Source organism: Epinephelus fuscoguttatus, linkage group LG8 (assembly GCF_011397635.1).
Source record: "Epinephelus fuscoguttatus linkage group LG8, E.fuscoguttatus.final_Chr_v1".
In the NCBI taxonomy this organism is placed as follows: Eukaryota; Metazoa; Chordata; class Actinopteri; order Perciformes; family Serranidae; genus Epinephelus; species Epinephelus fuscoguttatus.
Window position 1 is genome coordinate 31965575 of NC_064759.1, and position 14929 is coordinate 31980503.

Below are 14929 nucleotides of genomic sequence, written 5' to 3' on the forward strand. Positions count from 1 at the left end.
TCTCTGTAGCAATGTGCCCTATGAGGATAGCTTCTAAACACAATGAAAATACCCTACATATACGGAAAAAAGTACAAAAGCTGAAATGAGCCTAATATTGCGAGAAGCATTGTCTTGTTTGATCTATATTAAAATCAAACTGCGTAATCATTAACACATCTTGGCTCTTGGCAAATTCAACGGTCTATTCCCAAAGTGGCAGGGACAATTTAATTATGCGTGAAAGAAATGCAGAAATTTTCCCAGTGTTAGTGGTTTGCCAGGATTGTGGCTGAAATCCAACTTTATGCACATATTATAATTTGAGGAATTTCTTCCAAGCCAATCATGCAATTCATGCCTCTAAGTGAGTTGGTTATAGCAATAAAAATGTTGAGACCAACTTTAGAGTTGTAAAAAACACAAGAGCAGGGGTTTAATTCATAATGACAACTAATACTGACAATACTGTGTCCCTGCTGCAAGCCTGTGATGTTCCACTATGGACAGTCTTACATCCAATTATTTATCCATTGTAACCAAATAAAGACAGAGTGGTGGTGTACAAAAATGTATTCATCAATATATATATAAATTCTAAATATCTGAGACAGTTATTCTACTAATTTTCTGCAGTATCGTTACACCTGTACCAGCTACAGTCATTCTGCTGTTGTCAAAGCTGAGGCTCAATCAAATTTTCATCAGCCGGGTATGGCTACATGTTTTCACAAATAAATGGAGGTCTCAGTTATACACTGGATCTGGTTGTTTCTGGTTCTTTGGATGTATAAAACTATATGAAGCCCATCGGGTCTTCAGCTACCTGCTAGAGTTAATGTTAGTTTGCTGCTCAGATCATGCATACAGATTTAAATATTTAAACTGTTGTCAATATGGACATTATACATACCTTTAGGTTAGTTAAAACTTCTACAATTTAATTGTTCAGTTTGTTGTACTGCAACGTCTGAATATGTGTCCGTTCCTCAATTATTAATATTCTTTTAGTTTGTAAAGGTCCAGTGATAAAAATCAGAGGCTAAAAGGGTGTTGTGTCAGAATACTAGTTGCCATAATCCTCAGGTGCCATAAAAGCGCACGCCCTAACGCTCTCCAAGTTAAATGGTTCCTATCTTTTTGTCTTGTATAGTCTCAATGTCAATTTTCCCCTGTAGTACTGAAAATGGTATTGAATATTTTTCAGGGTATTGTATCAATGTTTGAAATTACAATATCATGACAAAATTTATACAAAGTTGTTCAGACCTAGCTTACTAAAGTGATTTGCTCATGCAACCCTTGAACTAAGTTGCCCTTTCTAAAGTGTCTTGAAAGAACCCTATACACTATACAACTCTGAACTGTCCCAGATGAAAAATGTTGATTGTGAGAAAAATGAGATCTTTTGATGTCAGCTGGTGGGCCTGTATCGCACATGGAGACACATCCACAGACAGACAATTTAGAGCTTTAAAGACCAAAAATGTTCATAAGTGAAAACACTTGTGCGGGGGTGCAGAGCCAACATATTGATACAACTCAGATCTGTCAAATGACAGCATCTCTGAAGATACAGTATAAGTTTTATTTGTCATGTGCAATAAGAGCACTTTGAATTTGACTTGGATAACTGCTGTTGATATGTGACATGACAATTACACAATACAGGAGTCTGAAACTAGGTGCTAAACAGGAACAGCCATAGTAATATAGGTTAAATAAGAAAATAATACCTGTATGATTTTGGAAAACCACTCCTCCTTGTGTTTTCATTAAACAAGATCAGCAGCTTAACCTTCTGGAGCCACTCAAAGCCTGTGTATAAGACCACCCATTGATCTTCCCGCAGGCCAATGAGGTGGTTTACTTGTATCTTAGGGTACAACAAGTTCCTCTGGCTCTCTGACTGTAAGATTTGGAGTTTTCATTTAAATCCTGAAGGGGGGAATGTTTTGATTTTCACTTGGCATAAGGCTCAGACATGGATTTGATCAGTGATCATGATGGATAGAAGGGTTTGTTTCTTTCGCTCTCTCTCTTTGACTTCCTCTCTCTCTTTCCCCCCGGGACCCCCTCAGACAACATCAATCAAAGGAACTGAAAATGTGATGAAGCCTGGTACTGAAAGTGAATTAACATGAATGGGATGAACTAACACTTGATCAGGAAAAGTACATCTGCCAACAGTTAACAGCTAATAGATAACATGCCACCTGGCAAAGAGCATCTTTGATTGCGCAAAGTTGCCTGTTAACTCTCTCAGTCCTATTCTCTGTGAGTGGTGCTCTACTATAAAGGGCATAGCTGGCCTTAAACCTGGTTCTATAATATAAAAATGATCAGACAGTCTGATTTTCATTACACTTACTTTTCAAATATATTCAACCGAATTCGATTATTTCAGTGAGGACTGTGGGGATTGAACTGTGTGGGTTACATAACAGGGTGGCCCTGTGTACTTCCAGTGTTGAATGTCATGGAAAAGCACAAGTTTGACCCATGGGTGCTGTTGAAATCAAACTTGCCATAGTTTAGAGACTGCAGTCTCTAAACCTATGGCTTATGGCATGACAATGATATAACATTTGCAGACAACATTGTAACTAATCTCCATAAACAGATATCTGCAAATGAATGCAGATGAATTTGAAAAAAAGATAAATCATTTTCAGACCATAGCCAATGGGCTCCTGGATTGCATTTCAGCTAAAGCGTTCCGCCTCTTTGGGTTTCCGCTGGGACTGTTAAGCTGCATGCAACCAAAGCCCACTCAAAGTTGACTGGTCAATACTACTTGGACTACAAAGGGAAACCAGAATGCTTCTGGTACCAAAATCTTGTCCCGTTGCCTAGATTCTGTATACATATGTAAATATCTATTTATCGAGATTAAGCAACACCTAATTCCTACCTTAAACGAAGGTGTGTCAAATGTGTGTTTTTGCAATGTGACACTTCTGGTCAGTCAACGTGTGTTTGTTACATGTGTTTGCTTAACTAAGGCATGTGACTGTATATTGCCCCCAGCATGCATTTTCTGCAGTTCTTAAGGGAGGTTTTGAAAGGAGTTTGTCTGCCTTAAGAGTTAAAATTTCTACAATAAATCATTTCAAACTACATACTACAGCCATGCTAGAAGCCTCGAGGCTTCGCTGAGGCACAGCAGTGCTTTTTAGTGAAACGTTGACATGCTCACAGTGACAGTGCTGACATGTTGATGTATTAACAGGTAAAGTTTTCTGTGTTCACCATCTTAGTTTAGAATGCTACTATTTTCACCTGTTAGCATGCTAAAATTGCTTATTAGCAAAGCATAGCATAGCACAGGATGATGTGATGTAACAAACTTTACAAGTATTTGACAAATGACTCGTTGATTTGATGGTGGCACTAAATGGAAAGTAAGGGGATCACCAAATGCTTGAGAGACCATGAATGTCTACATAAACTTGTATACCTTGTATAAATTTGTGTTTGTTGAGATATTTCAGTCTGAACCAAAGAAGACCAACCAACATAGCCACCCATGAAGTCACATAGCTAAAACATCTAAAAACTGGAGGCAATTGAGGTTATTACTGAAGAAATTATCGTGGATAACATGACAAGAAAGAGAAATACATTTCTCATCCACTCTGTTGAAACTATTTTGTACAATGAGTCGAATGACTTCTTTGACTGTAGATGAGTAACCCATGAGCAGTGGTTAAAATGAAAGGAAGCTAATAGGAAAAGGGTCAAGGGCCATTTTTCACCACACACACTGAGAGCGTATTAATGGACTTTTGGAATACTAACAGCCAACAACCTCCGTGCACATTAGACCCAGACTGTGAATCAGAGTTAAACAGAAGGACTGTGAATGACCAAAGGTGATGTATCTTGTGCAATATCTACTGTTTTACAGTCTTGGTCTCGGGGTAGCCCTGTTCCCCTAACAGACCTGATGGGAGAGATAAAGACAAAAGTGGGGGGTAAGAGCAGGCCAGAAATAAATAGGAGAGAGGGAGCTTGCAAAAAGGGAGGAAATTGATGAGTGAGTGATGGAGAAAGAGGGGGACAAACAGGGTCTTGGAGGATTGTAGAAGAAGTGAGAATGTGAGGGGGTTAACACAATTTAAGAGAAGCAGAGGTAGTGTGTGTGTGTGTGTGTGTGTGTGTGTGTGTGTGTGTGTGTGTGTGTGTGTGTGTGTGCGTGCTCATGTGTGACTCACTGGTAGCAGGCAACAGATGTCAATGCAGGGGGTAAGGCTTTCTGCAAATTGAACAGCCCCCCCAGGAACATTAGTTACTAACATACCAAAAGGATAGGTCGAGGAGGTGGGGGGTGAAGAGAGGAGGGAAAGGCAAGAGAACTAGAAAAGAGGGTAGAGAAAATTGAGAAAAAGGAGGTTCTCGGAGAGAAAGGGGCAGGGGGGCAGGGGTGCAAGGGAAGAGGTGAAAAGAGAGTGAAGGGAGAGGGGAAGGAAAGGAGACATTAAAGTTGGAGATCACAGGAGAGGATGTGGCCTCAAATGTGGGGCAAAAGTCACCATGCTAATCCAAAGGTCCTTGCAGGCAGATGCATCTATTTTAGGTCTAAAAGGTTTCTCCAAATAACCATATGGGATTTCATTTAGGTGACTGTTTCTTTCAAAGAGGGTTCTTGTATTAATGTGTTTGAATAATATGTGTTTCACATGACAGAAAATCATCTGTAATTTACCTATAATTGTGTGATAGATAGCTCCATAAAATAACTGCAACTCCCAAGTGCAGCTGGAAGGTATGGTAAAAAAATCAATCTCAATATTTTTCAGGCTTTGGGGCAAGCTCAGCTACCCAGTGATATGTTGGGACAGATGGAACAAATTAAAATGCACTGTTTAATTGACCTCTATGGCTTCATCTCTCCTAATCAGAGATATTATTTGGTCGGCATTCAGAGGTATCAGTGGTCCATACTTGGTTATACTTGGTTATACTCTTCACAAAGCCTCATTTGCGCTACACTATTTCTAATAGGAGTCAGGGGGAGAAGGTTGAAGTTGACTGGAATTTACTGCGGCAATAATTTAATGGTTAGAGTTGTGGCAAATCACAGATGTTGAGTGGGGGTTTCTGGTTCAACTTCGCCTACCTCCAAGGGTGCATGGAGAAGGGAAAGAAGTCAGAAGAAGTTGCAAGTCTAGCAATACTTGTAGCACACAGAACAATGTTACTGCAAGACAGATATGTTTTGGCTTGTGGCCTTCATCAGGGTCAATCTGTCTCTTTACAGTTCACAGATGTTAGCAACAAGTTCCACAGAACCCCTGTGAAAGCTAGATGTTATGGTCAGCAAATATTGCTGTGTCACTGTGAAAAGTCAGCTACTCTCAGCCTGAGGTGAACAGATACATAAAGCTCCAACCTTTGAGCTTGAAAATTGTGATTACAAAAAGTTTTGGTAGCTTCATAACTATGGCATTGGATTTAAATGACAAAAGTTGACCTGAGCAGCATTGAATCTGTACTCCAGACCAAGAAAGAACAGACTAAACATCAGGCACATCAGGGGGCATATCTTTTTTTTGTTTAATTATTTCACACATTGAAAAACTTTTTTTGTCAAGAGTACTTTGATGCAGAACATGAATATTATGTGACAAAAAGCAGCGTAATTATTTTTCGTAACAAAGTTGATTTTTCTGAGCTTTTGTACTGCAAATAAAGAAATCAACTAATCACGCCAATGCACCTATACTTAGAAAGATTAATAAACAACACGGAGGCTCCATAGTCTAAACCAAGACAGCAAACTTTATTATTCCTTTCAACCTTGACAAAGGCAGCACATACCATATCCACTCCATGGTTTCATACACATTAATTTATCTGTGGCATTTAGCTAAAAGAAAACATTATAAAACATCTTTCAGTATCTTAGGCAATGCAACAACACCTGAGACAGACTGCCGGACAGTCGACAGATTCGGTTGTCACAAATTTGCATCTATCAATCTATTTGCATCAAAACCTTTTTTGAGTGGTTCAAAATTAAGCAAATTCACATTGCTGTTGTTTTCATGTTACATGTCATGCCTCCAGTGTGTAAAGACCTTCACCTTTGACATAGTACCTTGGTGTATTTCCTGTGTCTATCATACTGTTACTTTGATTGTCATATACTACTTTTGCTGAATAGCGTTATTCTCTCTTTCATACTTTTCCGTAAGGTACAATCAAATATGACATAAAGTTTAAAGTCTTGATAAATGTAGTAGTAAATGTAGAACTACTGATTATCCTCCACTACCATCCCTCAACACATTATATTTCTTCACTCTGTGGGGTATAAATGACTAACTGTTGGTGGAAACTTGTTTGGCCAAAGACTCTTAGGCAGATGGCTCTGGATGACAGCTTCTTTGACAGAAAATGGAACCAAATCAGTGTTGAAAATGTGTCAATCTGCCATAAACACATTCCAACTCTGACCAAATAAACTGACCACTATCCTTGCAAGCACTTCCTGTTGGCGAACAACAACCGTGAAGCCACAGAGTCCCTTCAGAGCGTTCCTAGAAGCTTTGAAAAATAAAGTGTTCTGAGAATTCATCAGTCTTCAGACTATTCACATTATTTTCACATCACCTCTCAAAAGTGTGTGTATTGGCAATCACACTAATTCGCAAAGTATGTGATCTGCCCTCACTTTTTTCTTGCAGTTTTTTTTTGTCAGCATAATCCCTCACTGTAGTTTCAATTAGCCTGGGACATCTTTATAGGACTGAAAAGCTCTTTCTTTTTCTTCTTCTTATTCTCCCTCTTTCTTTTTCTCCTTCCACTAACACTTGCATGAGCCAACAGTCCTATATCAGTGGCTTCATGCATATATCCTAAAATGATGAATTCACTTTGACTTCAATTGAAAAGAGGGCTATCACTCATGACCAAAATGATCTCATTCAGAAACTCACTCACCAAACAACAGGGGGGATCTAAGTCTTTCACTCAAGTTAGAATTATGTCCACTTTATCTCTCAACAGTCTTTAAAAAAGAAGTGTTCCTCTGCCAAAGCAAAACCAAATCATGCTGATCTTTGCTAGAAGTGAATAACTGTAATACAGTAGTCACCCACAATACCACTAATAGTGGGAAATCAGTAGTATTTGATATCATATAATGAGAAGCGTAATGTTTTTACTTTCAAATATGTTTCTCCTTTTGCCCAAACCTCCTCCCAAAGCAATTGCAGGGTCTCAGACATGAATGCAGATATATATTTGACTGACATTTTCAAGTGTACTTTACCTACTGGAATTTTATTCTGTGATATATGCTGAAAAAAATCATTAATCCAAGTTTGTTCATTTGCTAATGGTGAGGTAGGGAGATTGCTGAAGAAATAAATCATCTGGATTTAGTTGCTTGAAAGCTTTCTTCTACTGGCTCTAGGTAAACTGCTCGCCAAAGGAACTTCTGTTACCAATATCAGAGAGGTTACAGGTTTTGAGCGAGTTAAAGAGCATTTATGTTAAGTTGCCATTGTGACGTGGTGATATAAGTGACAATCAAAACATAACCCCAACTCTCACAGTTCATTTGCTCAGTACAAGTAGTACTCTGAATATCGTTATGCATTTCCATGACTTCATAAATAATCAGTGCACACACATGGCCAACAGAAGGTAAAGCAAATGAAAACAAAAGCTACAAATGCAGCCATGGGGAAATCCCATTTTCTTACCTCTTTCCAGCATTACTGAGAGAACATGTTATATAGAGGTCAGTGGTGAACACTGGACATATAGACCCAATAACAGACCCTGCTAGAAAACATGTCTTAGCACGTAACTGATGACCTGAACATTTAAATATAAGGTCATCAACATTATAACTATATCATATGCATGCTATGTCAACTCATCTGAGACCCATCAGTAATCTCATGCCCAATGACCTTAAAGTTGTTCAGTACGTAAAAAAGCATCCACAGACACGATCAGACATGACAAGCTGAATCACTGATGATTGATGAACACTGATGTTTAAAATAAGCAGCAGAGTATCCATAGTAACAAACTCTTCAGAAAAGTACAATCACATATATTTATACAAACACAAGTATAGCTCTTGAGCCATGAGCCACCACCCAGCTTCTGTACTGTTAGCAACCAATATTATGCTTAAGTGCACAGACAAAAACAACATTCTAAAGTGGGACACACACTGCCGCCGGCGTAGTGCTGTGGCCGTCAAGTGCCACCCCCCAACACACACTGGCAGCAGCGCGCAGCGGCACCATCGACACTAAAGTGTATTTCCCACCCCAGCCCGCTAGGTGGCTGTACCTACACTAGTTGCCAATGGTTGCCAACTGCTAGTAACGGAAGAAGAAGAGGAAAAACTTTGAGGCAACAACAACTTAGATTTCACGGGGGAGTTCTTATCAAAATCCTCTTATTAAAAATTTGAAAAACTTAACGTTAAGCATCCAGATACCCCTTTGAAAGCCGGCCTTGCTGGAAATAGAGCAGTGGGCTGAAGCAGAGCAGCGCGTCGTCTGGCGCCGGTGTGGGTTTGTTCATAGAATATAATGGAGACGGACATTTTGACGCACAGCCTTTTGCGGCGGTGTGTGTTGCACTTAAGAGATCCATTTTAGACAGTATACCGTGAATGTTAAATGTTAATGTCTCTGATGAAACAGACCCTTTGCTAAGTCTTGCCCCACTTAGTTACTGTTGTCAAACCTGTCAAGCTTTTGCACCTTGCATGTCAATATGTCATCTTTAACTCTATGAGTGAAAGATATTCAAAAGGACATAACAGCAAATTTCTGAAATAATGGTTATCAGTGCGGAGTAGACAGAATAGACTACAATGTGCATTTGAGAGCTTGTCAGCAGAGTACTGTGAATGAAGAGGACAAAAAATACTGGGAAAAGCTCACTGGTCCCGATATAAGCATCAGGCACCCCACATCTTGGCAATTCACGTGAAGGACAAACATTAACCAGAACAACAATGTTCTTGCCCAGCAGGGTAAGTCAGAATATTGCCAATGTTTATTTATGACTGAATTTGTCTTTCATTGTCTAACTTATACATGTTTTAACTCATAGCTAGCAAAACTAAATAATCCTACTTTTCAATTAATTTAAAGCACAACCAACTTCAAATGGTATTGCTACAATTACCTAACTGAAAGTTAAAACCTCAGTAACTTCTAATCAATGTTCAACTGCCTTGATGTGCTCATGTCTATGTCTCATGTCTAGCCTTAGTTAGTGTCTAAGCTTGGAACAAACAAAGGAGTGAGATCTTTCACATCTCTCCTCTAGCACTTTTGGCTTCAGAAAAGTGAAAAATAAGACACCTTTCTCTGTCAAGACATGAAAGGTCCTTGTGCATACTGTTTTGGCATTTTCCGTTGTTCTGAAAGTTTGACAGGCCTACCGACCCTAGTTACAGTTGCCAACATAGGACTGGACAGTAGCTGTTCTAGGTAGGTGTTTAGCAAAGGGTAGATTAAACTTTCAGGTTATTTCACACTGCTACGTTGTTTGTAGCAGCAATGGCAGCTGTTAAATTTCCTGAGGCAATTTGCTGTAGTCAGTGGGTGTTAGTTTATTGAAAAATACAATCACAATGGGACTGCCTGTTACAGAGCTCCTTGACAACATTTCTTCCTATGTCAGCACCATGGGAAGAACTGCAGAACTGTCACCACACATTTTTTCGGTACTTACTTTCTAAGCTAAGCTGATCTTCAGTCTTTGTCTGTCTTGCTTGTGTATGTGTTAAGTATGCGTCTGCTCATCTAGCAGTGATAGAGGGTTATTAAGGAAACAGACCAGACGCCGAAACTGTCGTGCCAGATCATGCTGCAGCAATCGTTTTGGCTAGCTAGGAAGCCAACAAGGCGGCCACATGGCAGGCTTCATGGCTTTTGGGCACTTCTGCCCCCAAGTTGAATCCGGCAGCCCTGTGGAGCTTCTTTGTTGGCATCTGAGCTCTGTGACTGGTTTTCAGGCCTTGGAGCACTACACAGCACCTCCACCTTTTGTCTAAATCTAGTGTTTCTCACCCAGATGCACCCTCAGGCATCTGTTTGGCACAGATGACTTTAACGTGAATGGGTACTCGGTACTACCAATGTAACTCAATTTGTACCCTTAAAAATACTGATTTTGTACCCAACCATATTTGCAATTATTTGATTGTGGAAAAGAAAAAGACTGTCTTTAGATGCAATAACAAACATACTGTGGAATGTTTTTCTTTATGGCTTGTTGGGGCAGGATGGTGATTGTCTTTTTCCATGGCCAGGAGGATAACCAGTTGACTGTGATCAGGTGTGACAGTCAGACTGAGGAATAATCAGGCTCACCTATGTGTAGCCGTAGCAACAGAGAAGCTCACAAAGCTCAAGAAGAGCACATTAACTGCATGAAAGGAGCTGTGTAATTTATACCCTGCATATGAACTTGAGTAACCAGTGCATGGTTTTAAAAAGACACATTTCTGTTGAGTTCAAATTCAGTTTTTCAGTGCTTTAAATATCAAAAATGACAAGGAGGTTTTTTTTTTTACAGCAGCTTAGATAAATGTCACTGGCCTTTAGCTTTATCTCAGTCACTCTCTCTGTCTCTTTTAGCAGCTAAAACTGACGCATTGACTGACATGCCCACAGCTACCCACCCAGATGCATTCCTGACAAAAACCTTTTAACTGCGGTGAGAGCAGCTGAGGTATGAGAGACATACCACCATACCACAAGGTCCGTCTAATCCTCTGAAAAGACTGCTTCAGAGTGTGCCGAGAGCCTGCTGGAAAATGTCTATCTCAACATGCTGGCCTGCCAACTGCAGCGCCTTGCTCTCGTCAGAGCCATGATGAGTAGTGTAAAATGAGTGAGATTAATGATGTGATATAATGTGATTTCAACTTGGGGAGTTTTATTCTCAGATCCATTCTCCAGCTCAGGTCCCATGTTTCCTACCCTGCTCATCTGGTTAGGAAGGTGCCTGGATGGTTGCTGGTTAAACTCCAGCTGAGAAAAAGAATTAGGATACAATGGCTCCTCCTCCAACAAGTGCTGTCTGTAATAGGGCAGAGCCCACTTTTAAATTAAATAAAATGAGTAAATCTGTTACTGTTTTTAACTCTGTAACTCCAGCTTACCATTCATAAGTATAAACCAAACCAAACCTAACAGTGCAATACTAAACACCCCCCCCCCCCCGCACCCCACCCCACCCCCACTCCCTCTGAGATCCTGCCCTTGAGCACCAACAAATACCCGTATTTGCGCTAAGTGCTCCAAGCCAGAGCAGGAGCCATCCCCCTTCCACCACTAAATCAATCCCATCTCCAGCTTTAGATGCTCTGGCCTGCCTACTAACCTTTGCTCTGGCCCCAACTTCCCCAGACCTAAAATGCCCTGGCCTCAGGTCTGGTTACGTTCTCTAAGTCACACCTCCAGGTTTCCTTCCCCTGATCCTCCCTTCAGCAGTATTACTTTCAGCCTGGCTCAATTCATAGCTCAGCCCAATCCAAACAAGGTCTGAGCCACTGTAAAACAGGGTGCACTTCATAAAAAGGTGACGTCAGCTAGCAACACAGACAGACGGGACTCTGTGCTCTGAGCATTTGACCGTTTGTGTCTGCGCATGCATGCCTGGATGTGTGAATGTTGTGTATGTGTGTCACTCTGACCCTGTCTCCATCAACAGACAGTTTTCAGTGGGCTTCGAAGCTGGCTTTGAAGTGATCTCATGGGAGCCATTAGCCAAAGCAACAGCCGTGCTAGGAGAAGAATGGCATCATGGAATAGAGAGAGGTGACAGCATTCAACAAGCACGTTTCTGGATGACAGAAACCGTTAATGAGTTCTTACAAACTGTCTGGAGACAGGGCAGCTCATTTCATTAAATCAAATTTCCAACTATCAAGTTATCATCACATTTTTGACTCATCCACGTCAAGACAAATATTCAAAATTGATTTGCTCACAAAAAATATTTATATTATTTATTCAAGTACTGTAGGGGTCTTGGTTCAACTGACTTAAGAGAGAAATTAATTATTAATTATTTATTAATTAGTCTATTCAGTCAATCTTAATTTCTTTTTAAATTTTGATCAAGATTTTATAAATTTGCAATGTAGTTATAAATTATGTCATTTTTAAACCTGCTAGAGTTGGGTCAATTTCCGGTTTTGCTGGCCCAGTCAGGTGTACGAGCTTAAACCAGTTAGATTTTATGCAAATTGACTGAAACAAAATTTCTCATTTTAACACATTCTGGTAAATTAAAACAGGGCTTGACGCTAACTTTTTCCCAAGGAGCACATGTGCTCCTAAGTTGAAAAAGTAAGGAGCGCACAAAGAACTTTGGGGGGCACAATGTAAATTGATCAAATAATGTGTTTTCTGTAATAAACATGATGCAAATAGACATTTACAAGCAAAATTATTTAATGAATTTGTATACAAAATGTACAAAAAGGTAAAATCATCAAGTTTTGAAAAAGTATTGCAATTTAATTTTGCCTTTAATGTTATTATCTTATATTATCTTTGCAATATGATTATCTTATATAATGTTATTACTATCCTCTCTCTGCAGGACTTAAGCCTCTTTCACACAGAGCGCGACTTTCACGGCGCCCACCGCAGCGTAGAGCGCAGAGCAAGCGGAGAGCAAGGCGCGCAAGACAGGATTTGGGGGAGTACAGGCTCGTTCAAGAGGTACAGCTCCATGGTGACCGCTTCCGGGTCTACTTCAGGCTCTTCTCTACTACTGGACCCGCCGAGGTGTCGTTACGGCGCGTTGCGGTGAAATTAAAAAATTTTCAATTTGAGCGCAATTAGATTATATTTTTTTATTGACAAAAATATAGGCTGCTTCGGCTGTTTTTTATGCGCACATGTGCCCCTAAATATTTTTTTACAGTTCACACACACCTATTTTTAGTCGCAAATGCGAGTGAAATGCTCGCACTGTCGAGCCCTGTAAAACGTAGCCTAAATTGGGAACTTGTGCTGATGGCATTGCAGCGCTAAAGCCAACATGTATTGCATTAATAATAAGCAATATGACAATGTGATTAACATATTAATGAGTTTATAAATGGACTAATGAAGCCAATAGTGTCTGACCAGGTGTGAGCTGAGGTTGGTGTTGGCAACATGACTGAGATAACATTTTAGGAGATGGGAGAGGCAGAGTGGCACATGTGGTATTTGTTTATAACAAAGTTTATGTGTTTTGGGGTAACCAGAGGAGACATGCAAAGAAAACACAAACTGCACCAATATGGCAACATTTTGGATTTGAAGCAGACATAAGAGTTGTCCTAAATGACAGCAGGTGATGCAGCCAAACTTCTGGGTTTTTTTTTTTATCTTTTTGGATGGCATCTTTCTATTTATATCTGTCGCTTGATTTGAAACACAATGGATGATGAACAGTTGATTAATGAAATTAAGTTGAGGAATTATCTTCATGAAACCTCATGATTTCACCATAAAAAAACCTAAATAAGGTGATGGCTGGCTGGAGAAAGATCACCAGGGAGCTGAACATGTCTGGTGGGCTAAATGACCCTTGCTAATAACAAGCTAGGCCACTAGCTGTTGGCTATGTATGTCATTTCCATGAAATATAATGTGTGTTTTTTGTTTAGAAAAAGTAACATTACAAAGTAGGAAGATAGCAAATAGTCTACTTGCCCATCTTTGAAGCGGTTATGTCCTTAATCTGATCTAGAGCAAACAGCTGCTATTTACTTGATTTGTTTACATGGAGTAACACAAGTGCATATTCAAGGGATTCGGTGTGCACAGGGAGCTCCTATGTTAGGTGATGTGACACAACAGACTGCCACTTGTTTGCTGTTGGAACACAGTGCATTATGTACCACTCGGGAGCCATGACACCTGGTAAAATTCAATATGTCGGCCCAATCTGGTGTTTGGCTTAATATCAAACTGGTTTGAAAAATGTAGCTGTTCACTGTGTGTGATATGAAATGGATCAATGTTAGTGATGAACACATAGCAAATAATCACATCACTATAAAAGGTTCCTGTGTGCTGTACTGAGCTTCACAGCATCATGCAGCCCATTGTTCCTATTTCCCAATCTGCACCTTTACTATCTTGGTTCACTCTTGCTGGTCTTGTATCATCTTTTTAATTTGCCAAAGTAGGCCGCTGTTTTCAGAAAAAACAAAAGCTTAAAATCCCACTGTACACTCCCTGCCCAGCACCAAAGCAGCAGACAGACACAGTTAGCAACCAGCTGGTGAATATATGTAGTAGAGCAGCTAAGGGGCCAGATACGTCCCTCAGGAATTGGTGGAGACCAAAACAAAGTTTACAAAAGTGTGATAACCGTGCTTATATTTGTCGGCTGTGCAGAATCACATCTACAAATAAATGCTAAAATTGCTTTGTGTCTGGTGGATGTGCAATCTCGGAACCCTGCAGGTATCAATCTGACAACAGTAAGACTCTGGGGGCAACAGCCATTATTTTGAGGGGTCAGGTGTAGCCATATTTGGGCCAAGACTTTCTCTTCCACATTTTTGGCTATTCAATACAAATATTCAACTATTTGTTCAAATTTTTTCCAACGTAGAGTGTAAGAGTTTGAAAGGGGTTCAGAAGGATGTTTAGAGTGACAGTGACATTCAGGTAATACAGTAAATAAGTTAACTGCGTTTACAACGGTTCAGAAATGTACAAAAACATTTTTTGCCGACACCAAACATCAAATAAAAGTCAGGCACTGTATTGTATTAAGTTGTGAGCTGTTAATTCACCACTTCGAAGCAGAAGGCAGATGATAGTGTCATCTCTGAGCCTGAAAGGGCAAAACATCTCCTCCTCTGGGCCGTGCCACCGTGTCCCTAGCTGCCTGTTCCAAAATGTGGGAAGTACACCGCACACTGACTCACCAAAAGAAAAAA

At 40.0% G+C, this 14929-nt stretch overlaps 1 long non-coding RNA gene across 2 annotated transcripts in view; it reads right to left on the reverse strand.

The window, feature by feature from the left end:
- Positions 1-14929, reverse strand: part of LOC125893294 (uncharacterized) — a 153979-nt gene that overhangs the window by 104418 nt on the left and 34632 nt on the right. The window lies entirely within an intron of this gene.